Source organism: Phoca vitulina, unplaced genomic scaffold, assembly GCF_004348235.1.
Source record: "Phoca vitulina isolate PV1807 unplaced genomic scaffold, GSC_HSeal_1.0 scaffold95, whole genome shotgun sequence".
Taxonomy (NCBI): Eukaryota; Metazoa; Chordata; class Mammalia; order Carnivora; family Phocidae; genus Phoca; species Phoca vitulina.
This window is the reverse complement of record NW_022589798.1, coordinates 2,461,387-2,489,326: the sequence shown is the minus strand read 5'-3', so window position 1 is coordinate 2,489,326 and position 27,940 is coordinate 2,461,387.

Genomic DNA, 27,940 nt, shown 5'->3' with positions numbered 1-27,940 from the left:
TGAAAAATCAGACAGGATTTCTGTCTCTCATGGAAATAAACTATAAGAAAGTAAACCAAGAAGAAATAAGGTCATTTGGGGTTGCAATAAGTACAATGGAATAAAACATAAAATAAAATAAAATAAAGTGGGAGGGGGGAGGAGCAAGATGGTGGAGGACTAAGAGACCTAAATTTCGTCTGGTCCCAGGAATTCAGCTAGATAGGGATCAGACCATTCTGAACCTACAAACTCAACAGGAGATTGAAGAAAAGAATAGCAGCAACATTCTGAACAGAAAAGCGACCACTTTCTGGAAGGTAGGACGTGTGGAGACGTGAATCCGAGGCGGTATTCAGGAATATAAGGCCTCCATCAGCTGCTACCTGCACATGATAGAGCAGCGGAGCACAAAATCGGAACTTGTAGAAGTCGGCTCCGCTGAGGGACGTCACTCCAGTGGCTAAGTGGGGGGTGGAACCCTCACGGGACAGTGTGGTCTCAGGACCCTCGGGGTCACAGAAAGACCGGGGGTGCCTGAGTGCGGCAGAGCTCCCAGGTATCGGAGCAGGGAAGCCAGCTGCAGAGACGGAGCCGAGGTGCGGGCTCTCAGCTTGGGGTTGCCATAAACCATGATCCGCGGCACAGTCAGGCCACTGCTCCTCCAGCGGGGACCCAACAAGCGGCAGATCCGGGGAGATGCCCCTTCCTCCCCTGGGAAGAGCTGCGTGGGAGTGCACCGCAGGGATCTGCTGGGTTTGGAGACTCCAAACGGGGTCAGTTGCCAGAGATAGAAATGCTTGGTCACAGGCTGGGTGAGCACGGAGTGTGGCTGGAGATAAGGAGACTGGAGTGAGTGATTGCTTTTCTCCAGGGGCTCACTAAGGAGTGGGGACCCGAGTTCTCGGCTCCTCCGCACGGAGTTTGGGAGGCCGCCATTTCACTCTCGTCCTCCAAAGCTGTATGGAAAGCTTGCAAGGAACAAAAGCTCTTGAGAACAAACCCGAGCAGATGACTTAGCCCGGACCTGGCAAGGGCAGGGCAATTCCACCTCCGGCAAAGACATGTGAGAACCACAGCAACAGGCCCCTCCCCCAGAAGATCAGCAAGAACAGCCAGCCAAGACCAAGTTTGGCAGAACTCCAGCACTAGGGGAATACTGCACATAGAATTCATGGCTTTTTCCCCATGATTCTTTAGTCTTTCAAAGTTAATTTTTTTAATTTTCTTTTTTTTTTGAATTTTTCTTTTTCCCTTTTTCAACCAACATCTTATCAATCCCTTTTTTTAAAAAATCTTTTTCATTTTTCATGTTTAGAGTCATATTCTATCCCTTCATAGTAGTTAACCTTATTTTTGGTATATATATAAGTTGTTCTCTCTTTAAAGTTTTGGGATACAGTTTCTTCTAACAGACCAAAATATACCCTAAATCTCTAGTGTATGGTTTTGTTCTAGTTTCCTGCCTGATCACATTCTCTCCTTTTTTTTTTAATTCTTCTTTCTTTTTCAACCAGCTTCCTATCTTATCGATTCCTTTGATAAAATCTTTTATAATTTTCATCTTTACAGTCATATTCCATCCTTTCATCATATTTACCCTTATTTCTTTTTAAGATTTTATTTATTTATTTGAGAGAGAGAATGAGAGAGAGAGTACATGAGAGGGGGGAGAGTCAGAGGGAGAAGCAGACTTCCTGCTGAGCAGGGAGCCTGATGTGGGACTCGATCCCGGGACTCCAGGATCATGACCTGAGCCAAAGGCAGTCGCTTAACCAACTGAGCCACCCAGGCGCCCTACCCTTATTTTTGTACATATATAAGCTTTTCTTTCTTTAAAATTTTGGGAGGCACTTTCTTCTAACAGACCAAAATATGCCCAAAATCTAGTGTGTGGCACTGATCTATGCACTAGCCTGATCATATTTGATCATATTCTTTTTTTTTTTAAATCTTTTTCTTTTTCTTTTTTTTTCTTTTTTCTTTCTTTCCCTTTCTATTCCCCTGGTTTCAGGTCTCTTCTGATTTGTTTAGTGTATATTTTTCTGGGGTTGTTGTTACCCTGTTAGCATTTTGTTCTCTCATTCATCTATTGTCCTCTGGACAAAATGGCAAGATGGAAAAAATCACCTCAAAAAAAAGAACAAGAGGCAGTACCAACTGCCAGGGACCTAATCAATAATGGACATTAGTAAGATGTCGGAACTAGAGTTCAGAATGACAATTTTAAAGATACCTCCTGGGCTTGAAAAAAGCATGGAAGATACTAGAGAAACCCTCTCTGGAGAAATAAAAGAACTAAAATCTAACCAAGTCGAAATCAAAAAGGCTATTAATGAGGTGCAATAAAAAATGTAGTCTCTAACTGCTAGGATAAATGAGGCAGAAGAGAGAATCAGTCATATAGAAGACCAAATGATGGAAAATAAAGAAGGTGAGTAAAAGAGAGATAAACAGCTACTGGATAATGAGGGCAGAATTCAAGAGATAAGTGATATCATAAGACGAAACAATATTAGCATAATTGGGATCCCAGAAGAAGAAAGAGAGAGAGGGGCAGAAAGTATATTGGAGCAAATTATAGCAGAGAATTTCCTTAATTTGGGGAAGGAAACAGGCATCAAGATCCAGGAGGCACAGAGAACCCCCCTCAAAATCAACAAAAATAGGTCAACACCCTGACATCTAATAGTAAAACTTACAAGTCTCAGAGACAAAGAGAAAATCCTGAAAGCAGCTCGGGACAAGAGATATGTAACCTACAATGGTAGAAACATTAGATTGGCAACAGACCTATCCACGAAGACCTGGCAGGCCAGAAAGGACAGGCATGATATATTCAGAGCACTAAATGAGAAAAATATGCAGCCAAGAATACTATATCCAGCTAGGCTGTCACTGAAAATAGAAGGAGAGATAAAAAGCTTCCAGGACAAACAAAAACTAAAGGAATTTGCAAACACGAAACCAGCCCTACAAGAAATATTGAAAGGGGTCCTCTAAGCAAAGAAAGAGCTTAAAAGTAACATAGACCAGAAAGGAACACAGACAATATACAGTAACAGTCACCTTACAGGCAATACAATGACACTATATTCCTATCTTTCAATAGTTACCCTGAATGTAAATGGGTTAAATGCCCCAATCAAAAGACACAGGTTATTAGGTTGGATTAAAAAACAAGAACCATTGATATGCTGTCTGCAAGAGACTCATTTTAGACCCAAAGACACCTCCAGATTGAAAGTGAGGGGGTTGAAAACCATTTACCATGCTAATAGACACCAAAAGAAAGCTGGGGTGGCAATCCTTATATCAGACAAATTAGATTTTAAAACAAAGACTGTAATAAGAAATGAGGAAGGACACTATATCCTACTTAAAGGGTCTATCCAACAAGAAGAACTAACAATTGTAAATATCTATGCCCCTAACATGGGAGCGGCCAATTATATAAGCCAATTAATAACAAAAGCAAAGAAACACATTGACAACAATACAGTAATAGTAGGGGGATTTTACACCCCCCTCACTGAAATGAACAGATCATTTAAGCAAAACATCAACAAGGAAATAAAGACTTTAAATGACACACTGGGCCAAATGGACTTCACAGATATATTCAGAACATTCCATCCCAAAGCAACAGAATACACATTCTTCTCTAGTGCCCATGGAACATTCTCCAGACTAGATCACATCCTAGGTCACAAAGCAGGTCTCAACCAGTACCAAAAGATTGGGATCACTCCCTGCCTATTTTCAGACCACAGTGCTTTGAAACTAGAACTCAATCACAAGAGGAAAGTCAGAAAGAACTCAAATACATGGAGGCTAAAGAGCATCCTGCTAAAGACTGAATGGGTCAACCAGGAAATTAAAGAAGAAATAAAAAAATTCATGGAAACAAATGAAACTGAAAACACAACTGTTCAAAATCTTTGGGATGCAGCAGAGGCAGTCCTAAGAGGAAAGTATATAGCAAACAAGCCTTTCTCAAGAAACAAGAAGGTTCTCAAATACACAACCTAACCCTACACCTAAAGGAGCTGGAGAAAGAACAACAAATAAAGCCTAAACCCAGCAGGAGAAGAGAAGTAATAAAGATCAGAGCAGAAATCCCATTTACAATTGTACCCAAAACCATAAGATACCTAGGAATAAATCTAACCAAAGAGGCAAAGGATCTGTACTCAGAAAACTATGAAATACTCATGAAACAAATTGAGGAAGACACAAAGAAATGGAAAAACATTCCATGCTCATGGATTGGAAGAACAAATATTGTGAAGATGTCAACGCTACCTAGAGCAATCTACACATTTAATGCAATCCCTATCAAAATACCATCAACTTTTTTCAAAGAAATGGAACAAATAATCCTAAAATTTGTATGGAACCAGAAAAGACACTGACTAGCAAGAGGAATGTTGATAAAGAAAAGCAAAGCTGGTGGCATCACAATTCCGGACTTCCAGCTCTATTACAAAGCTGTCATCATCAAGACAGTATGTTACTGGCACAAAAACAGACACATAGATCAATGGAACAGGAATAGAGAGCCCAGAAATGGACCCTCAACTCTATGGTCAAATAAAGCAGGAAAGAATGTCCAATGGAAAAAAGACAGTCTCTTCAACAGATGGTGTTGGGAAAATTGGACAGCCACATGCAGAAGAATGAAACTGGACTATTTCCTTACATCACACACAAAAATAGACTCAAAATGGTTGAAAGACCTAAATGTGAGACAGGAGTCCATCAAAATCCTAAAGGAGAACACAGGCAGCAAGCTCTTCAACCTCAGCCGCAGCAACTTATTCCTAGAAACATCACCAAAGGCAAGGGAAGCAATGGCAAAAATGAACTATTGGGACTTCATCAAGATAAAAAGCTTCTGCACAGCAAAAGAAGCAGTCAACAAAACCAAAAGACAACCGACAGAATGGGAGAAGATATTTGCAAATGACATATCAGATAAAGGGCTAGTATCCGAAATCTATCAAGAACTTATCAAACTCAACACCCAAAGAACAAATGATCCAATCAAGAAATGGGCAAAAGACATGAACAGATATTTTTCCAAAGAAGACATCCAAATGGCCAACAGACACATGAAAAAGTGCTCAACATCGCTCGGCATCAGGGAAATCCAAATCAAAACCTCAATGAGATACCACCTCACACCAGTCAGAATGGCTAAAATTAACAAGTCAGGAAACGACAGATGTTGTCAGGGATGCAGAGAAAGGGGAACCCTCCTAAACTGTTGGTGGGAATGCAAGCTGGTGCAGCCACTCTGGAAAACAGCATGGAGGTTCCTCAAAATTTTGAAAATAGAGCTGCCCTATGACCCAGCAATTGCACTACTGGGTATTTACCCCAAAGATACAAATGTAGTGATCCAAAGGGGTACGTGCACCCCGATGTTTATAGCAGCAATGTCCACAATAGCCAAACTATGGAAAGAGCCAAGATGCCATTCCACAGAGGAATGGATAAAGAAGAGGTGGTATATATATATATATATATATATATATATATATATACACAATGGAATATTATGCAGCCATCAAAACGAATGAGATCTTACCATTTGCAAAGACGTGGATGGAACTGGAGGGTATTATGCTGAGCGAAATAAGTCAATCAGAGAAAGACATGTATCATATGATTTCCTGATATGAAGAATTCTTAATCTCAGGAAACAGAGTGTTGCTGGAGTGGTGGGGGATGGGAGGGATGGGGTGGCTGGGTGATAGACACTGGGGAGGGTATGTGCTATGGTGAGCACTGTGAATTGTGTAAGACTGTTGAATCACAGACCTGTACCTCTGAAACAAATAATACATTATATGTTAAAAAAAAAAAGAAGATAGTAAGAAGGGAGAAGTGAAGTCGGGGAAATCGGTGGGGGAGACGAATCACGAGAGACGATGGACTCTGAGAAACAAACTGAGGGTTCTAGAGGGGAGGGGGTTGGGGGGATGGGTTAGCTTGGGTATTAAAGAGGGCATGTACTGAATGGAGCACTGGGTGTTATATGCAAACAATGAATCATGGAACACTACATCAAAAACGAATGATGTAATGTATGGTGATTAACATAACATAATAAAATAAAAAAATTAAAGAAAATAAAATAAAATAGTAGTGATGTAGTAGAGAAAGAGGGCTGCAGGGAAGAGGTTTACTTGAGACAGAGTGGTCAGGGAAGGCTTGTCTGAGATGGTGATGAAGGAGCCATCACAGTTCTGGGAAAAGAGCATTCCAGGTGGAGGGAAAAGAGGGAGCACTGGGAAGATGAGGAAGAAGACCATGAAATCTAAAAAGAAAGGGAAAAGTAATTTTATTCTGAGGGTGATGGGTGACACTCGGATGCTTAGGCAGAGGAGAGATGAGACCTGTTTGATGAGTCTGGATGCTCTGTGCAGAGTGAGTTGTGGGCAGGAAGAGGGGAAGCAGGAGGCCAGCTGGGAGGCCCTGGCAGCGTACTGAGGAAGAAGGGGAAGGAGGGATCGGGACTGAGGAGGACTCCTCCTTTCTGACAACTAGGTGGTTGACAGCAAGGAGTCTGAGGGAAAGTATGTTGTGGGTAGAAATCAAAACTTTGTTTGAAATCCTCCCTCTCTCTCCTGTCTATCTCTCTGATAAATAAATAAATAAATCTTAAAAAAAAGGGGGGGAGCACCTGGGTGGCTCAGTCAGTTAAGCATCTGCCTTCGGCTCAGGTCATGATCCCAGAGTCCTGGGATTGAGCCCCACATCAGGTTCCCTGTTTGGCGGGAGGCTGCTTCTCCGTCTCCTTCTCTCTGCAGTTTCCCCTGCTTGTGTACTCTCTCCCTCTCCCCCCCTCCCAATCTGACAAATAAATAAATAAATCTTAAAAAAAAAAGGCTGCTTGAAATCAAGTGTGAGAATACTTATTAGATGTTGAGATGCAAATATCAAGTAGGATGGTCAGCTTACAGGTCAGGAGCTGAAGATATATAATTGAAATCATTAATGTGTAGAAAGTGTTTAAAGTCAAGGCAAGTGAAACTTCCCAGGGCCAGAGTGTAGAGGAAAGGATTATAGCAATTAAAAAATATTTAGGACGGGTGCCTGGGTGGCTCAGATGGTTAACGTCTGCCTTTGGCTCAGGTCATGATCTCAGGGTCCTGGGATCTAGCCCCATATTGGGCTCCCAGCTCAACGGGGAGTCTGCTTGTCCCTCTCCCTCTGCCTCTCCCCTTGCTTTTGCTCTCTGTCTCTCTGTCTCTCTCAAATGAATAAATAAAACCTTAAAAAAAAAGAAAATGTTTAGGAAAATGTTTAAAAATAAAAAAATAAAAATATTAGGAGAAAAAGGTATTTAGAAGACAAAAATAGTCCATAATTAAATGTTGAAGAAATGGGAAACCTGAATAATTCTATAAATATGAAAAAAATGTTAAAAAAATTCCCACAAAGAAAATATTCAGATTATTTGTAGAACTTACTGGCAAGTTCTACAAATAATTCTAACTTTATATTGTTTTAAAAATGTGGGTTTTATATTATCTAGGGATGGCAATGTCTGCAGATCTAAAGATAACTGCCATTGAAAAGATGCTTTGTTACACTCACGGATCCCAAGAGGAGGGGCATGCCACACCATGGATGCCCCCACCATAGTGGGGAGGGGAGCTATGGGGAAGCCCCAGGGTTGGTCAGGAGACAGAGGGAGGGGAACTTTGGCAAGAAACTTTATTGGGTTTTCTCAGGAAGGAAGGGGTAAGGCAAGGCAAGCAGGTTTAAGATTGGCTAATTTGAATAATTCTGGGGCATAGGAGCTGTCCTTATTGTTTGATCCCTGAGCCTGGAGTGATTAGGGCAGGTGGATAGTGGCCTGGAGTCTGGGAGTCTGTTGAGGGAGAGTGTTAATGGTGTGGGCTGTGGATTGTTGGTTTGCATTGGAAAGGCATGCTCTCAGGGGTGAGTTGTTTGCTGTCTCTGAGATTAGCTAACCCAGCAAAGGAGGGAAGGGCAGTCCCTCCAGGGTCAGCAAGCTCCCCCTGCCCCAGCACCGTGCCCTCCATGTCAAAGCATCAGAAAATAAGAGACATGGCCAGTACATACATAAACTGTTCCAGAATTGAAAAATTCTAGCATAAATTTGACTAAGCCTGACATGAATGGGAAAGATAAGTGACCATGCAAACTTAGCCATGAACGTAGATGCTAAAATCTCATGTATCACTTGTGAATAATGAACTTTTTGTTTAATAACAGTCTTTATGCGTTTAGTTTATGTTTTCTTGCACTTGCTAGAACTTCCAATAAAATGTTGATGGAAACTATAATAACATGCATCTGAATCTTGTTCCTCATTCCCCTAGAAGAGATTTCAGTTTTCAGCATGAAGTGTGATTATTGCCATAATTTTCTTTATAGCTTAAGGATGTCTCTTCATATTCTTAGTTTACTGGAAGTTTTCTTTTCTTTAAACACAAATGAATGTTGAATTTTATTTAATCATTTTTCTGCATCTATTGGAAGGATCATATGATGATTTCACAAAATCTGTTAATGCATTTAATGACATTAATTGATTTTCTATTATTAATCCAACTTTGCCTTCAAGATAAATCCAAATTTACCATAATGTATTTCCCTTTTCCCTACTTTGCTAGATTCAGTTTGTGAATAATTTGTTCAGGATTTTGTGTCTAATAAGTGAGTTTGCAAATTTTGGTAACATGGTTAAGCTGAAATTTTTCTATTCTCTGAAGGGTTTTGTATATAATGGATGTTATTTCTTCTTTACATATGGAAAAGATATTCAAAGATGAAGCCATCTGGATCTAGAATTTTCTTTGTGGGAAGATTTTTATTTACAGATATAATTTCTAAGATAAATACAGAGCTATTCATATTTTCTCTTTCTTCTTGTGTCAGCTTTGGTAAGATGTGATTGTCAAGGAATGTTCATTTCATCTAAATTGTTGAGTTTATTGGCATAACAGTTCTCATAATATCTTTTTACCATCTTTTTAATGTCTGTTTCCTGGAGGATGAGAGGAGTATTTCATTGGTTTATTTCAGAAAGAAGGAATACTGCATGGTAAAAGGAAGTATAGCATTTGGGGAACTCCAATCTATTGTGTAAATCTAAACACAATACCAAAATAGGTATTATGAGATATTTCTAATAATTAGAACAAGAACAACAGCAACAATGAAAATCATGGTTCTTACCTCCCAAAGAATTTATAGTCAATTTACATTGAGGCAAGGCTTCTACATATTCAGATTTCAAGATGGCAATTCTAAGACTGCATTTATGCCAAGTGCTATATGGTGGATTTCAGGCTGCATGCAAGAATGCCAAAGGAAATGTCATATAAGGGAGAAAATGAGTTAATATTTTTAGGTTGTTTACAATGTGAATATCTATGTTTTATGCATTTTTAGGTCAAATATATCTTTTTTTTAAAAAAAAGATTTGTTTATTTATTTTAGAGAGAATGAGTGAATGTGGGGAGGAAGGAGAGGGAGATGGAGAGGGAGAGAGAGAATCTCAACCAGACTCCATGCTGAATGTGGAGCCTGACATGGGTCTCGATCTTATGACCCTGTGATTATGACCTATGCCAAGGTCAAGAGGTGGACACTTAACCACCTGAGCCACCCAGAGACCCCTAGGTCAATTATATCTTTTGCAAAAAACAAGTAATATCTGCTTCTCTTAAGGAAATTTGATTTAAATTCATACTCTTTCAAGCCTGTATGTTTATGCCTCTCCTTGGCATGTTTTTCTTGGCCTAATGGATCCCTGGTTCCTTTTTAGTTTATTAAAAACATTTTGTTTTTCTCTTCCAAACACTAAATTAATAGTTTTGTGATGAAATAAAACTCAAAACAATTTTCATTTACATTTTTGGCATAAATAAATTAAATTAGCCACAAATATTGGTGGTTTAAAGATGAGACAGAATTACCCAATTTTGCCAAAGTAAGGTACTGGTAATCTAGTGAATAACATACATGTATCTAAGTTTACCAGCTGGAAGCAAAAGAAAAAATTACAAAAATAAGTCAGCCTTAGTGTCCTGAGCATTGAATCTCATGTCTGGCTTTCACATGTGGAATTAAAATGGAAAGTTGAAGATATTTATTTAACTTATGGATTTTTTATAAATTAGGGAAACTAGGCATAACAGTTCTGGCTTTGTTTTAAAGTAAGGCAATGTCCAGGCATGCTCCTAAGCTCTTCTTACTCTATAAAGCTAGACAGGAGTGTGCTCCCATTGCTGGGTTTTTTGGAGGAGCCTTAGTGTAGTCAGAGGTAAGCAAAGGAAAGAAGTTGATTAGAGTTTGTGGAGGAATTTGAAAAAAGGTTCAGTTTTGTGGGTAAGGTTGGTCCCAGACAGAAGTTAGGAAGAAGCCAAGTCTTTTGTTGGGCTCTGCATCATGGGTCCATGTCCTTGCTTGGCCCTCAAAATATGGAGGGATAAAAACTATCAACTTGAATAAACAGTTATTCAAGGATGAAAGCAAAATAAAAATTATTTCATATAAATACTGGATAAATTTCCTGCTTATAAACCCTCACTAGAATAACTCTTGATGAGTATACTGGAGGAAAAGAAAATTGAACCCAATAGGAATGTGTGGAATACAAGACAGGGTAGATAAAGCTGGAAGAGGTACAGGCAGATCATTAAAGGACACCTCATTTGGAATTTTAACTTGATCTTTATAACAAAGGGTACCAGATACATTAAAGCATGGGAGAGACAGCCCCAGTACTTGCTGAATAATGATGGTTGGAAGGCGGCAAGATAAGAGGCAGAAAGACGGATTAAGAGGTTTTCCATGTAGGGAATGATGAGGACATCCCCCAGACAGTGGAGATGGATTCTAGAGGTGTGGAAACAAAAAAGAAGGATTTACAGGTATGTCAGAGTGACTAGATATGAGTAGTGAAGCTGTGGCATTAGTTAAGGATGATTCAAGTCTTTCCCTTAAGTTGTTGTTGGTGCCCTTGACTTTGGTTGGTAAGAAGAAAGGGTTTGGAGGAAAGAGTTTTGTTTTGAATACATTGAATGAGAGGCATCTAAGTGGAGATGGGCCTCATAAAACCACAAAACTTGGTGTTATTATGTTTTAGAATTTTTTCAATCTGATGACTGTATAGTGATCTCTCTTGCCCTCGCCTTCCTCCCTCCCCCCCCACCACTTAAATTGTATTCCTTTGATTACTACTTTTCATTGGTTTATTAGTCGTTCTGGTTTGTTCTTCTGTCAATTGCTTGTGAACTGTCTTTGGCAGATGCTGTAGATTGTTTACCCAACCAACATTTACCTCCTTTCTTTCATGTTAAAAGTGATTTGATTGAGGTGTGAGATTATAATGTCTTAAGAAAGGAAGACATGTCCTCCCTAAGTTCCTGTGGATAAGCAATGATAAGTAATCATCCAACACATTTCTGGCCAATAGGACCTAAAAGAAAATCTCTTTTGTGGGTGTTTGTTTTCTCATGTCTTCTCCAATATTTGCTTTATAGATTTTTATGGTGTCATGCAGAGGTTTTAAATTTTAACACAGTGAAAAATGTATCACTCTTTCCTCTCTTGTCATTTTTGTGCCTTGGTTTAGAAATGATTCTCTACACTGGAGTTCTAAAATTGTTCTGTATTGATTTCTTCTATAAATGCTAAGTTTAAAAAATCTTCAGGTTTTATATCCATCTGGAATTTATTTTTGTATCTGGCATGAAGCAAAGATTTTTTTTTTTTTCAAATGGATAGTCAATCAACCCAGAAACATTCTTTGAACAGTCTGGTATTCCTTACTGGTTTATACCATCACCTTCATCATATATTAAGTGCACATGGTCATGTTGGTTTATTGTAAATTTCCCTAATCACTTTGTTTGACTTATTTCTCTACCTCTATTTGTTTTCACTAATAAGTTGTAGTTTGTCTTGAATTTTCCTTTTTTTGAAAAAAGATTTTATTTATTTATTTGAGAGAGAGGGAGGGAGAGAGAGAAAGAGAGAGAGAGTGAGCACACAAGCCAGGGGGAGAGGCAGAAGGAGAAGCAGACTCCATGCTGAGCAGGGAGCCTGATGTGGGGCTAGATCCCAGGACCCTGGGATCATGACCTGAGCCAAAGGCAGGCGCTTACTCAACTGAGCCACCCAGGCACCCCGTCTTGAATTTTCTATGTAAATAATCCTATAGTCTACAAATAATGACAATTTTATTTGTTCTTTTTCAGTGCTTGCAGCAATTATTTCTTTTTCATGCCTTATTGTGCTGGCTAGGATCTCTGGTACAAGATTAAATAAAAACAGTGAGAGTAGGCATTCTTTCTTGTCCCTGATTGTTCCTTTTAAAAGAATGCCACTGATTCCTCACCATTATGTAGGATTTAGATTGATTCCATTGATCAGATTAAAAGAGTTCCTTCCATTCTTGACTTGTTTGGGTATTTGTTTTGTTATCCTTAAAGGTCTTGAATCTTTGTGTATTTCTACATATTGTGATCTTCATATAGTTTTTCTCCTGTATTGTGTTGTGAATTATATGTATAGATTTTCTAATGTTAACCTAACATAATGTAGTTATTTAATAGTCTGATAGATTTAGGTTACTAATATTTTATTTAGAATTTATTCTAAATTTATGATAATAAATTTATGATCATTTATGATCATAAAATAGATGGCCTATAGCAATTTTTGCTTGTTTTTTTAATTTATGTACATATAGTATATCATTAGTGTCAGAAGTAGAGTTCAGTTTTCACGTCATGTGATGAGCACTGGGTGTTAAATACAACTGATGAATAATAGCAATTTTTGTTTGTAATGTCCCTGCCCAGTTTTGATGTCTAGGTTATACCAGCCTCATAAATTGAAGTGGGATGCTTTCCTTGGAATTATGTATGTAAGAGAGGACAGTTTGTGGAACATATCTGCAAAATCATCTAGGTCTTCACAGTCTGTCTTTAGCATTAAGGACACTTTAGGCAAAGGAGCCCACTTCATTGTTAGCTGAGGCTTGGCCTTCAGTCCTTAGCCGGTCTTCTGTCCTCAGCATCTGGGCTGGGCTACGAGTCTAGACTCCCTCCTTTTACCTCATCTGGAGGTGCTCTTCGCCTTTGCCTTCATTTGCCCCAGCCAAGCCTATTTGCCCCAGCAGACCCAGGATCATCACATTGCCCTTGCTGAAGAAATTTTAAGAAACCAAGCAACTACATTAGAAAGACAGACCCTAAAAGAAGTATATGGAAGTGAGAGTTTTAACATCTTTGCCCTTCTTACTTCAGTGGGGAAAATGGAGGCTCCTACCATAGTTAGAATATATAGGTAACACGCTGAGCAAAACTTGTCTTAATTTCCCCCTTGCTTTCTATTTTGCAGAGAATTTGGAACAAATTCCAATTTGTATAGCCTTTGGGGGAAAAAATAAGTCATGCATTTATTTTTTATCTTGAAAGAAAAATCTGAATTTGAGCTCCGTAAGGGCATCAACTGTGTTCATCCCTCTGAATCCAAGCACCAAGCACAACGCTTGGTATATCACAGGTGTTAAGTAAGCAACTGGGCAGTCCATGTTTGCTCTTCTCCAAATAACTTACAAAATCAGTGTCAAAATTAAATTGGGCAGTGAATGTTCTATTTGCAGTGAAGAAAGCTCATTTTACTTCTGTTTGAAACTAAAATTTCTTAAACAAACAAAATGATGGAAAACTGAAGTGTTTTAGGACACTGTTAATACCTACCATTTTATTACATAAGTATATTCATTTCTGATATTAAAATGCTCTTTAAAAAAAGGAGTTTGCTTGTGTTCACTGCCTGCATTTCTTATCTTGGCCTTTTGGTGTCATTCTTAGATTAATCTGAAAAGCATATTAAGCAAGGGTGAAATTATTTCCCCAGCTTTGGGTCTTTTTGGTGTCTGATTTGAAACGAAGATTATCATACCTATAGTGCAGTTTAACTAATCTAACCTTCTTGATGTTAACTTAATGGTATATTTTATAACTGACATGTGGCTGTAGAAGTTTAAATACAATACAGAGAAGCAGTAATAATTAAGAAAGCCTTTATGTTTATGGGCAGTCTAGAAAGAGCTTTTTCTGAAATGACTATGTCATATGTAATTCTTACACATAATTCTAATGTATATCATTACACAATCATATAACTATATAATCTTATATTATAATTCTTGTATATATATATATGGGTTTTTAAGCCATGACAGGCGTGATTCATTTCCAATGATCTGTAAAAGAAATCTAACTGCTCTCCATGGAGCTGCAGCAAGCTGATAAAGTTCTTTTTTTTTTTTTTTTTTTTTTAAGCTGATAAAGTTCTTAACAGTTCTTCCTTGTGTTCTATATTTGGGGCTACTCACGCCCTTCGTCCACCTATGAATGAATGTGAACACCCTTTGGACTTCAAACATATTGGCAATTCCAGTGTCAGCCTGGTGCTTGCCTTCCCTCTCAACCTGCAAAAATCTTAATGTCTTTTCTTCTTTCCACCATTAATTATATTTTCTCCTCCATTGCCATTTTAATGCATATGCTTAATGAGATTGACTCTTGGATGCTGTAACAAATAAGTGACCAAACAAACAAATACATATTGACCCACTGTTCCATAAGTAAGAAGCGAAAGTAATGAGTGTTTGATTGTTACCCTGGGAGCTCCTAAGGCTGCAGTCATTCTCAGGGGAGGGAGCTGTACCTGTCGCCTGGATCTTTGAACAACTTCACTATCTGAGAGAATCAGTGTGTTACATCTTATTAAATCTATAGCCCCTCATATATCTGGCAATAGCTGGGGGCTTGAGGGGTTCAACTTCAAGTTTTGTGGCCTGAAAAATACTGGAGATCTATTTTTCAAAGTATTCCATTTTAATGAGGATCCTATCTGAACAATAGAGCAAAGTTTTAAAATAAACATTATTAGAAAATGATTATTCTAATTTGGGCCAAATTCAAATTCAATCTGCAATTGGTCATTTTCCATGATGTGAGATCAATGGAGTCTAAGATCTCCACCATACTTTCAAGCTAACAGGTTGTCTTGACACAGTTTCATGGGTGCTGGCAGAAGATATGAGACCCCTGTATCAGAAACAAAGGACTTCATTACTTATGGTACAATAAACAGTGTGAGAATTAGTGTGTTGACTCTCCTTGACCCTAGTCCCATGGGTATGGTCCAGATGGGCCTATACTTTGCCTAGATAGGTAGTGGGTTGGAACTCTGTACTTAGGAACCTAAATCTTACATAACAGACAGTAAGCATTCTTGTCCTTTGCTCCTGAGGGAGACTATTTGCTATACAAGGCTATTTGCCCCACCAACATCCTCGAAAATGTGGTCCGGAGCAGAGAGTGATCAGTGCCTCATTTGCAAGATTTGTCTTTGACAGACAGAGTGGAAGATCCCTATAGAGGAGAAGAGTAACTATTTCTCCTCCAATTCCCTTCATTTTGGTCTGAGAGCTGATCCGGGGGCATTCACTGTCTAGCACCTCCAGCCTCCCTTATACTACCAGAGAGAAATCCATGGGAGTGGGAGTTGAGAGCTGCAGGTACTTATAGCGAAAACTGAGTATCATGTATGGACCAGGGTATACATGGGGAGTGCCTGGGGACACTGGTGTGACATTGATAGCATCTGTCACACTCCGCAGTTTTAGTCCTTCCTCCTCCTAACATTACCTGTGTTTATTTTGTTTCCTTTCAATCTGCAGTTGAGTTGTCAGGCTCACTAGAAACATCCATAGGCCTTCAATGGCTGCTGGTGATATTTTCAGTTAGATTTCCCTTCTGTCAATTTCCCTTAACCACTGTATTGCTGAGCAGTATACCTGTTATATGGTACGCAGTGGAAAGGAGCAAAACAGAATTCAAAGAAGTCAATTTAGCTACTTATTAACATCTTTGGAAATATCGAGAGGAAAAGGTGGGAAGTAATTGCTCAAATTTGTGCTTTAAAATAACTGTGTCTTTTGTTCCTGATCTCTGTGACCCCAGCCTTGGAAAATCAAGAGTTGGTCCTCAATCAAAGAGTGTGTCAAGGATTATTTTAAGAACAAATTGAGGAAATGTAAGCGCAAGGCTTTCATCACCTTTTCACCACGATTAGATTTATTTGCTCCTGCGTTGACGGCCCCCTTCTCTTTCAAGCTCTCCAAATGCTTTAAAATCAAGGGTGAAAAATGAAACCTAGTTCCTGCTTTTAAGAAAATGAGAGAACGCACATACCATGTTGACAGGTGCATTTCCTGGGAGCATAAAAGTATTGAGGATTTTTAGAAAAGAACAGTATGACCCTGGCCATTGAGAAATCCACTAATTCAGAATCTGGGATAAATTTAAAATGCTGGTGAAGTGCATTGATATATTAGGGCTAGAGGTGGGGGAAGGGTTTGCCAAACAAATGAAAAGTACAAACAAGGGAAATATATAGTCTTCATAAGGCTGAAGGCCTCATGAAGTGCAAAACTAAAGTGTAAAACCACTCAGTATTTAAATGCTTCTGTGAAACAATGAATGTTCTAATTGCTAATGTTTTTTTTATCTGTTATTAAAACTCTTAAAAATTCTCTAAGACATTGCACTGTTTTCCTTCCTCGGGGCCCTGTCATCCTTGTTGCCATGTGAACTTGAAATTAGGTTGAATTTTGTGAAAATGTTTCTCTACTTCAGACTTTTCCAAAACTTTCCACCCAATTAGGGAAAATTAATGAGGTTTATTGCACTTTGTGTTGATATTTAGTCACCAGCAGACAGGCAGGCTTTGTGCCTCCCGAGGAAGTAGGTTTGAAAGGAGAGAGTTTTTTCTTAACTTTCCTGAAGTTTAGGAAAACACTTTTACGAAAAGATCATTTCTTATTATTCTAAGCATCCACTGCTTTCTGTTTACCAGTGTGCTTTCTTCATGCTTTCCCGATGGGTTTTGGGTGTTCTACTTCATCCTTTATTCTCTTATGGTATTTAGACAATCATTACAGATTATGGAGAATAATGTGAAGTGGGACTTGAGATTTCAGTACAGTGTCTTTATTTGGGAGACGGAGAATGGAGATCCACAGAGGTAAAGAGGTTCAGCAAGGTCTTCCTGCTTATTTCAGTCAGATCGAGAACAGGAACCCATGAATGCCTGATTTCTGGACAGGTGCTTTTCCCAGCAAGGCCCATCACCTGGAAAGAGAGAGAGGAAGGGACAGAGACAGACAGAGGGGGAGAGGGAGAGAATGAGGATTTGCTTGAAGGTTAACTCAGCATTTACTGTGCTGTTCTGGAAACTTTTCTCTAGGTTTGAATTTTTTCAAGATGAAAAAGCCTAAAAAAGATGTCTTAGTCATATTTTGAAAGTTTGATACAGTGCAGTTTAATACAGTGAGGCACCGTAATGGCTGGGGGTTCCTATTGTCACCAGAAGACGTATTTGTCAAATAAAGCAGACATTAACTTTCAAATATATGTTGTAGAGGAGCAAGATTTTTCTTTGGTGATGTGCTTTCTTTCTAAAAACTATTCTTATAATCTTTATTTTGAGTCACAGATAATTATTCATGAATATTATGTGTGTGATTCCTCCCCCAATCACATGATTTTGAGGCAGCAAAGTTGACATTATGCATTTCATTCTGACTAGATAATAAGGTTTTCTAAATTACCTTTTCTTTTTTTTTTACTTTTTTATTGTTATGTTAATCACCATACATTACATCATTAGTTTTTGATGTAGTGTTCCATGATTCATTGTTTGTGCATAACACCCAGTGCTCCATGCAGAACGTGCCCTCTTTAATACCCATCACCAGGCTAACCCATCCTCCCACCCGCCTCCCCTCTAGAACCCTCAGTTTGTTTTTCAGAGTCCATCGTCTCTCATGGTTCGTCTCCCCCTCCGATTTCCCCCCTTCATTCTTCCCCTCCTACTATCTTCTTCTTCTTTTTTTTTTCTTAACATATATTGCATTATTTGTTTCAGAGGTACAGATCTGTGATTCAACAGTCTTGCACAATTCACAGTGCTCACCATAGCACATACCCTGCCCAGTGTCTATCACCCAGCCACCCCATCCCTCCCACCCCCACCCCCCCTCCCGCAAACCCCAGTTTGTTTCCTGAGATTAAGAATTCCTCATATCAGTGAGGTCATATGATACATGTCTTTCTCTGACTTATTTCGCTCAGCATAACACCCTCCAGTTCCATCCATGTCATTGCAAATGGCAAGATCTCATTCCTTTTGATGGCTGCATAATATTCCATTGTATATATATACCACCTCTTCTTTATCCATTCATCTGTTGATGGACATCTTGGCTTTTTCCACAGTTTGGCTATTGTGGACATTGTTGCTGTAAACATTGGGGTGCACATACCCCTTCGGATCCCTACATTTGTATCTTTGGGGTAAATACCCAGTAGTGCAATTGCTGGGTAATAGGGTAGCTCTATTTTCAACTTTTGGAGGAACCTCCATGGTGTTTTCCAGAGTGGCTGCACCAGTTTGCATTCCCACCAACAGTGTAGGAGGGTTCCCCTTTCTCCGCATCCCTGCCAACATCTGTCGTTTCCTGACTTGTTAATTTTAGCCATTCTGACTGGTGTGAGGTGGTATCTCATTGAGGTCTTGATTTGGATTTCCCTGATGCCAAGTGATGTTGAGCACTTTTTCATGTGTCTGTTGGCCATTTGGATGTCTTCTTTGGAAAAACGTCTGTTCATGTCTTCTGCCCATTTCTTGATTGGATCATTTGTTCTTTGGGTGTTGAGTTTGATAAGTTCTTTATAGGTTTTGGATACTAGCCCTTTATCTGATATGTCATTTGCAAATATCTTCTCCCATTCTGTCGGTTGTCTTTTGGTTTTGTTGACTGCTTTTTTTGCTGTGCAGAAGCTTTTTATCTTGATGAAGTCCCAATAGTTCGTTTTTGCCATTGCTTCCCTTGCCTTTGGTGATGTTTCTAGGAAGAAGTTGCTGCGGCTGAGGTTGAAGAGCTTGCTGCCTGTGTTCTCCTTTAGGATTTTGATGGACTCCTGTCTCACATTTAGGTCTTTCAACCATTTTGAGTCTATTTTTGTGTGTGGTGTAAGGAAATGTCCACTTCCATTCTTCTGCATGTGGCTGTCCAATTTTCCCAACATCATCTGTTGAAGAGACTGTCTTTTTTCCATTGGACCTTCTTTCCTGTTTTGTCAAAGATTAGTTGACCATAGAGTTGAGGGTCCATTTCTGGGCTCTCTATTCCTGTTCCATTGATCTATGTGTCTGTTTTTGTGCCAGTAACATACTGTCTTGATGATGACAGCTTTGTAATAGAGCTGGAAGTCCGGAATTGTGGTGCCACCAGCTTTGCTTTTCTTTATCAACATTTCTCTGGCTATTCGGGGTCCTTTCTGGTTCCATACAAATTTTAGGATTATTTGTTTCATTTCTTTGAAAAAAGTGGATGGTATTTTGATGGGTATTACATTGAATGTGTAGATTGCTCTATGTAGCATTGACATCTTCACAATATTTGTTCTTCCAATCCATGAGCCTGGAACGTTTTTCCATTTCTTTGTGTCTTCCTCAATTTGTTTCATGAGTACTTCATAGTTTTCTGAGTAGAGATCCTTTGCCTCTTTGGTTAGATTTATTCCTAGGTATCTTATGGTTTTGGGTGCAATTGTAAATGGGATCGACTCTTTAATTTCTTTCTTCTGTCTTATTGTTGGTGTATAGGAATGCCACTGATTTCTGTGCATTGATTTTATATCCTGCCACTTTACTGAATTCCTGTATGAGTTCTAGCAGTTTTGGGGTGGAGTCTTTTGAGTTTTCCACATAAAGTATCATATCATCTGCAAACAGTGAGAGTTTGACTTCTTCTTTGCCGATTTGGATGCCTTTGATTTCTTTTTGTTGTCTGATTGCTGTGGCTAGGACTTCTAATACTATGTTGAATAACAGTGGTGATAGTGGACATCCCTGCTGTGTTCCTGACCTTGGGGGAAAGCTCTCAGTTTTTCCCCATTGAGAATGATATTCACTGTAGGTTTTTCATAGATGGCTTTTATGATGTTGAGGTATGTACCCTCTATCCCTATACTCTGAAGAGTTTTGATCAAGAAAGGATGCTGTACTTTGTCAAACGCTTTTTCTGCATCTATTGAGAGGATCATATGATTCTTGTTCTTTCTTTTGTTAATGTATTGTATCACGTTGATTGATTTGCAGATGTTGAACCAACCTTGCAGCCCAGGGATAAATCCCACTTGGTCGTGGTGAATAATCCTTTTAATGTACTGTTGGATCCTATTGGCTAGTATTTTGGTGAGAATTTTTGCGTCCATGTTCATCAAGGATATTGGTCTGTAATTCTCCTTTTTGATGGGGTCTTTGGTTTTGGGATCAAGGTAATGGTGGCCTCATAAAACGAGCTTGGAAGTTTTCCTTCCATTTCTATTTTTTGGAACAGTTTCAGAAGAATAGGTATTAATTCTTCTTGAAATGTTTGGTAGAATTCCCCTGGGAAGCCATCTGGCCCTGGGCTCTTGTTTGTTGGGAGATTTTGGATGACTGTTCAGGTTTTCTATTTCTTCCTGGTTCAGTTTTGGTAGTTGATACATCTCCAGGAAAGCATCCATTTCTTCCAGGTTATCTAATTTGCTGGCATAGGTTGCTCATAATATGTTCTTATAATTGTTTGTATTTCTTTGGTGTTGGTTGTGATCTCTCCTCTTTCATTCATGATTTTGTTGATTTGGGTCATTTCTCTTTTCTTTTTGATAAGTCTGGCCAGGGGTTTATCAATCTTGTTAATTCTTTCAAAGGACCAGCTCCTAGTTTCGTTGATCTGTTCTACTGTTTTTTTGGTTTCTATTTCATTGATTTCTGCTCTGATCTTTATTACTTCTCTTCTCCTGCTGGGTTTAGGCTTTATTTGTTGTTCTTTCTCCAGCTCCTTTAGGTGTAGGGTTAGGTTGTGTACTTGAGACCTTTCTTGTTTCTTGAGAAAGGCTTGCATTGCTATATACTTTCCTCTTAGGACTGCCTCTGCTGCATCCCAAAGATTTTGAACAGTTGTGTTTTCAGTTTCATTTGTTTCCATGAATTTTTTTATTTCTTCTTTAATTTCCTGGTTGACCCATTCAGTCTTTAGCAGGATGCTCTTTAGCCTCCATGTATTTGAGTTCTTTCCGACTTTCCTCTTGTGATTGAGTTCTAGTTTCAAAGCATTGTGGTCTGAAAATAGGCAGGGAGTGATCCCAATCTTTTGGTACCGGTTGAGACCTGATTTGTGACCTAGGATGTGATCAAGTCTGGAGAATGTTCCATGGGCACTAGAGAAGAATGTGTATTCTGTTGCTTTGGGATGGAATGTTCTGAATATATCTGTGAAGTCCATTTGGTCCAGTGTGTCATTTAAAATCTTTATTTCCTTGTTGATCTTTTGCTTAGATAATATGTCCATTTCAGTGAGGGGGGTGTAAAATCCCCCAACAATTGTATTGTTGTTGATGTGTTTCTTTGCTTTTGTTATTAATTGGCTTATATAATTGGCTGCTCCCATGTTAGGGGCATAGATATTTACAATTGTTAGATCTTCTTGTTGGATAGACCCTTTAAGTAGGATATAGTGTCCTTCTTCATCTCTTATTACAGTCTTTGCTTTAAAATCTAATTTGTCTGATGTAAGGATTGCCACCCCAGCTTTCTTTTGGTGTCCATTAGCATGGTAAATGGTTTTTCACTCCCTCACTTTCAATCTGGGGGTGTCTTTGGGTCTAAAATGAGTCTCTTGCAGACAGCATATCGATGGGTCTTATTTTTTAATCCAATCTGATAGCCTGTGTCTTTTGATTGGGGCATTTAACCCATTTATATTCAGGGTAACTATTGAAATATAGGAATTTAGTGCCATTGTATTGCCTGTAAGGTGACTGTTACTGTATATTGTGTGTGTTCCTTTCTGGTCTATGTTACTTTTAGGCTCTCTCTTTGCTTAGAGGACCCCTTTCAATATTTCTTGTAGGGCTGGTTTCGTGTTTGCAAATTTCTTTAGTTTTTGTTTGTCCTGGAAGCTTTTTATCTCTCCTTCTATTTTCAGTGACAGCCTAGCTGGATATAGTATTCTTGGCTGCATATTTTTCTCGTTTAGTGCTCTGAATATATCATGCCTGTCCTTTCTGGCCTGCCAGGTCTCTGTGGATAGGTCTGTTGCCAATCTAATGTTTCTGCCATTGTAGGTGACAGATCTCTTCTCCCAAGCTGCTTTCAGGATTTTCTCTTTGTCTTTGAGACTTGTAAGTTTTACTATTAGATGTCGGGGTGTTGATCTATTTTTATTGATTTTGAGAGGGGTTCTCTGTGCCTCTTGGATTTTGATGCCTGTTTCCTTCGCCAAGTTAGGGAAGTTTTCTGCTATAATTTGCTCCAATATACTTTCTGCACCTCTCTCTCTTTCTTCTTCTTCTGGGATCCCAATTATTCTAATATTGTTTTGTCTTATGGTATCGCTTATCTCTTGAATTCTGCCCTTGTGATCCAGTAGTTGTTTATCTCTCTTTTTCTCAGCTTCTTTATTTTCCATCATTTGGTCTTCTATATGACTGATTCTCTCTTCTGCCTCATTTATCCTAGCAGTTAGCACCCACATTTTTGATTGCACCTCATTAATAGCCTTTTTGATTTTGACTTGGTTAGATTTTAGTTCTTTTGTTTCTCCAGAAAGGGTTTCTCTAATAACTTCCATGCTTTTTTCAAGCCCAGCTAGTATCTTTAAAGTGATGATTCTGAACTCTAGATCTGACATCGTACTAATGTCCGTATTGAGTAGGTCCCTGGCAGTCAGTACTACCTCTTGTTCTTTTTGTTGAGGTGATTTTTTCTGTCTTGTTATTTTGTCCAGAGGAGAATAGATGAATGAGAGAACAAAATGCTAACAGGGTAACAACGTCCCCAGAAAATATACTCTAAAGAAATCCAAAAAGACCTGAAGCCAGGGGAAAAGAAAGGGAAAGAAAGACAAAAGAAAAAAAAAAAGAAGAAAAAGAAAAAGATAAAAACAAACAAAAACAGAACAAAACGAAAAAAAACAGAATATGATCAAATATGATCAGGCTGGATTATAGATCAGTGCCACACACTAGATTTTGGTTGTATTTTGGTCTGTTAGAAGAAAGTGCCTCCCAAAATTTTAAAGAAAGAAAAACTTATATATGTACAAAAATAAGGGTTGATATGATGAAGGGATGGAATAAGACTGTAAAGATGAAAAGTATAAAAAATTTTATAAAAGGAATTGATAAGAAGTTGTTTGAAAAAAGAAAGAAGAGGATTTAAAAAAAAAAGGGAGAGAATGTGATCAGGCAGGAGAGTAGAACAAAGCCATACACTAGAGATTTAGGGTATGTTTTGATCTGTTAGAAGAAACTGTATCTCAAAATTTTAAAGAGAGAACAACTTATTTATATATGCCAAAAATAAGGGTAACTACTATGAAGGGATAGAATATGACTCTAAAAATGAAAAATAAAAATATTTTTTAAAAAAAGGGATTGATAAGATGTTGGTTGAAAAGGGGAAAAAGAAAAATTAAAAAAAAAAAAGACAAAAAAATTAACTTTGAAAGACTAAAGAATAATGGTAAAAAAGCCATGAATTCTATGTGCAGTATTCCCCTAGCGCTGGAGTTCTGCTGTTCTCATTGATCGGTGACCTTGGTCTTGGCTGGCTGTTCTCGCTGATCTTCTGGGGGAGGGGCCTGTTGCTGTGGTTCCCAAATGTCTTTGCCGGAGGCAGAATTGCCCCGCCCTTGCCGGTCCGGGCTAAGTAATCTGCTCGGGTTTGCTCTCCGGAGCTTTTGTTCCCTGCAAGCTTTGGGTGCAGCTTTGGAGGCCAAGAGTGAAAATGGCAGCCTCCCAATCTCCGCCCTGGAGGAGCCAAGAACTCGGGGCCCTGCTCCTCAGTGCGCCCCCAGAGAAAAGCAATCAGTCACTCCTGTCTCCCCAGTCTCCGGCCACACTCTGTGCTCCCCCGGCTGTGACCGAGCATTTCTGTCTCTGGCACCCGACCCTGTGTGGAGTCTCCAAACCCAGCAGATCCCCGCGGTGCGCTCCTGCGCCGCTCCTCCCGGGGGAGGAAGGGGAGTCTCCCCGGATCTGCCGCTTGTTGGGTCCCCGCTGGAGGAGCAGTGGCCTGACTGTGCCCCGGATAACGGTTTATGGCAACCCCGAGCTGAGAGCCCGCTCCTGGGCTCCGTCTCTGCAGCCGGCTTCCCTGCTCCGATCCCTGGGAGCTCTGCCACACTCAGGCACCCCCGGTCTTTCTGTGACCCCGAGGGTCCTGAGACCACACTGTCCCGCGAGGGTTCCACCCCCCACTTAGCCACCAGAGTGACGTCCCTCAGCGGAGCAGACTTCTACAAGTTCCGATTTTGTGCTCCGCGGCTCTATCACTTGCCAGAAGCGGCCGACGGAGGCCCCTCCCCCACCATCTATCCTTCCGAATATCGCCTCGGATTCACTTCTCCGCACGTCCTACCTTCCAGAAAGTGGTCGCTTTTCTGTTCAGAGAGTTGTTGCTCTTCTTTTCTTCGATCTCCTGTTGAGTTTGTAGGTGTTCAGAATGGTTTGATCCCTATCCAGCCGAATTCCTGAGACCAGATGAAATCCAGGTCTCCTACTCCTCCCTCTAAATTGCCTTTTCTTGAAAGATTCATGGCCTGAATGAAATTAAATAACTAAAAATTCAATAGTTCTTAATGGTATTTTACTTAATGCTGTGAAGACTAGCATACCAAACAATTGTGTACAGATTATAATTGCAATATAATCTAATTTCTATATTCTAATTTGCACTGCTACTTAAATTTCTATAAATATTTCTTGATTTTAAAATGTTGTCTAACATTCTCTTAATAGCCATACCATGAGATCTTCTGCTTTCCACCTTAAAGTAACTATTAGTACATTTTTTGGTAATTATTTTAACATAAAATGTAAATTTTAATATCAAATTAATCCTTACTTTTGCTAAAATAAATATTCATATATTCTTAAACTGACTGATAGGGTTTTAAAATGTAAAGCCTATAAGGAAATTATTTTCCTCCTACCTACACTTGAAAGTCAATATTCAGATACTGAATGCAAATGGCATAGTGGATTAGCCAGGGTTTTACACCTTTGGATAAAAACCTCTTACTCCCAGTATCAAACAAATGTCCAATGGAATAAAGATTTAACCATAAAACCATTACATTACTAAAGAATTTTAAATCCATATCTCTTTCTGTGTATCTATGTATGTATGTGTCTACATATGTATTCTTAGAAAGAAAGAGGAATTTGTAAACATGGTACAGCAGTCAGAAGTAGAATAATGGCGGGGTGTCTGGGTGGCTCAGTTGGTTAAGCGTCTGCCTTCAACTCAGGTCATGATCCCAGGGTCCTGGGATTGAGCCCCAATTCAGGCTCCCTGCTCAGTGGGGAGCCTGCTTCTCCCTCTCCTTCTCACTGGTAAAAAATTAAAAAAAAGAAGTAGAATAATGGGAAAGTGACGAATTTGACTACTTAAAAGTTGAAAGCTTCTGCATGACAAACACACTATAAATGAAACCAAAGACACATGGTGAGCTGGCAAAAGCATTTTCAAATATATAGAACAAGGTCAATTTCATTGCTATATAAAATATTTACAAATCAACCTAAAATTAAAATCAAGGAATCCACAGAAAGAAGAAATGGTAAAAGGTCAATAAACAACAACTATTTAACATTTTTCAATAATAAGAAACTCAAATTAAATCAAGATGCCAGGTTTTCTAATCTACCAGATGGTCAAAGACAAAGATTTGATGTTGCCCAGTGTTGGTGCTTGCAAACACACTGGCCTGACGGGAACACAGTGGGGCAACCTCTTTGCAGGGTGACAGTGAGGATTCCTTTAGGAGGTTAGCAATGCATTTTGCATCCATGCTCAGCTAGGTCCATAAAGAAGTATGTTGAAAGATGCCCATTCCAGAATTGTTTTCTGATAACAAACAGTTGAAACACCTGAAGTGCCCATGGGTGGAAGTTTGTTTAAATAAACCCATGCTAAATCAGACAATGAGGTAGATGACACGTCCAGCTAATGCCATTCAGTGGAGTCCAGTATAAAACCGCAGGTACAATGATTTCAGAGGTGGAAAGATCCAAAAACCTGTTTGGGGTGATTGTTTCTGAGCCTCGTGTGGGCAACTGGAGCAAGAAGGGAGAATTGTTTTATTTCTGTATCAGTCAGGTTTCAATTACAGGAGCCGGAGTGACTATAGTTGTTAAGCAGAAATTGATGTAATAGTTATTTCTTTTGTAACCCATTCTATGTTTTCCTGAAAAACCTTGTGTTCGTCAAAATTAACAATGGAGTATACAGGTTCAGTGCAGACCATTCAAAACCTATGTAATTTTGCATCCACAGCACCAGCACATACAATGATTGGGAGCCTCAGAGCGCTCTTGGATAGGCAACTGAGCATGGCCAGAGTTAGCCTTGGGGATGTTCAAAATGAACAGAAACAGATGAGTGCAAGTATTTGCTTTTGGCCTGAGAAAGTGCAGATGGAAGCTCTGAACCCAGGAGAAAGAGCAACCTATTCTGTGCAAAGCTTGCAAGCCGGGGAGGTGCCTCTGGTCATGAAGGGCATCTTTGTGTAGGCGATCATGTTCATTTTTCTGAGCAGAGAGCGGAGAAGCATCCTGTAGCCGAGTTGAAGATTTTTCTTTCCCCGTTCTTTTCACTGGGAGAAAATTGTATATGAATCAAGACAGTTGTCATCTTACAGTGACATCACCCCCCAACTCCCAATCCTACACAAGCAATATATTTTGGAGTCTTAGAAAGATGCATTGTGGCAGAACAGACTATACTATATGGGGGAACCTACGGAATTTTGGGGGAGGCTGAAGGAGAGGGTGCTAGGCTGGCCACCCAGAGGCTCCGAGGACAAACTGGGGGCACTGGCCCTCTAGGGGAACCACTAACTCAGGCAGGAGGGGACTAGGAGGCCACCAGCAGAACCGCTGAGGTAAAATATGCACTCTCAGATGTAAGGAGTGATGTGTGAAAATAGGGTGGACACGTGATGGAGCAATTCTCACCAAACGTTGACGATTGTAGAATCTAGGTGGTGGATATTTGGGCATTCACTATTTGGTACTTGCAACTATTATGTATGCCTGAAAAGGTTCATAAGAGATAAAATGAAATACACACACACACAAAAACAGGCTTGCTACATGCATCTCTCTGCAGCGACTACTTCAGACTGTCCCTGGGGATACACGGGGCTGGTGACTGCCACTGGAATGGTGAGTCTGGCTGCGCCACAGGAACACCTGGCGGGGCCACTGGGGAAGGGCCTGAGCGGCAAGCGGACCCCCCTTCACTGCCCACCACCCCACTTACCTTCTGCAACGTTCAACGTTCAAGCAGGAAGATGGCCTCCACCTCACCTCTGCTTGCCTTCTCCTTTGCAAATCTTGCATGAGTACATCGAATTTCAGGAAGCTTAGGCTGACTCCTCGATTCAAGAAAATCTGAGAAACATGATTCTTAGCTTCCCCGTGTCCGCAGTTTAGGGACAAATATGAGAAAGTAGCTGTGATGGGGTTCTCTTTACCCACTGCAGTCTTATACTCGTTTGGACTGTTTTCTCTCTTTTTTCTTTTTTATGATTTTTAAAATGGAGCATAATTTACATACATTAAAGTGCACGGTTTGATGTTTGATAAATGTGTACGCTTGCCTAGTCACGGCCCCACTCAGGATACAGAACATTTCCGTGACCTCGGAGAGTTCCTTCGTGCCATCCCTAGGGGCGCTGTTCTGATTTCCAGCCCTATAACTGGTTTTGCCTCTTCTTTACCTCAGAGAAATAGGGGTATGTGTTGGGGGGCTTGGGGGGATTCCGCTA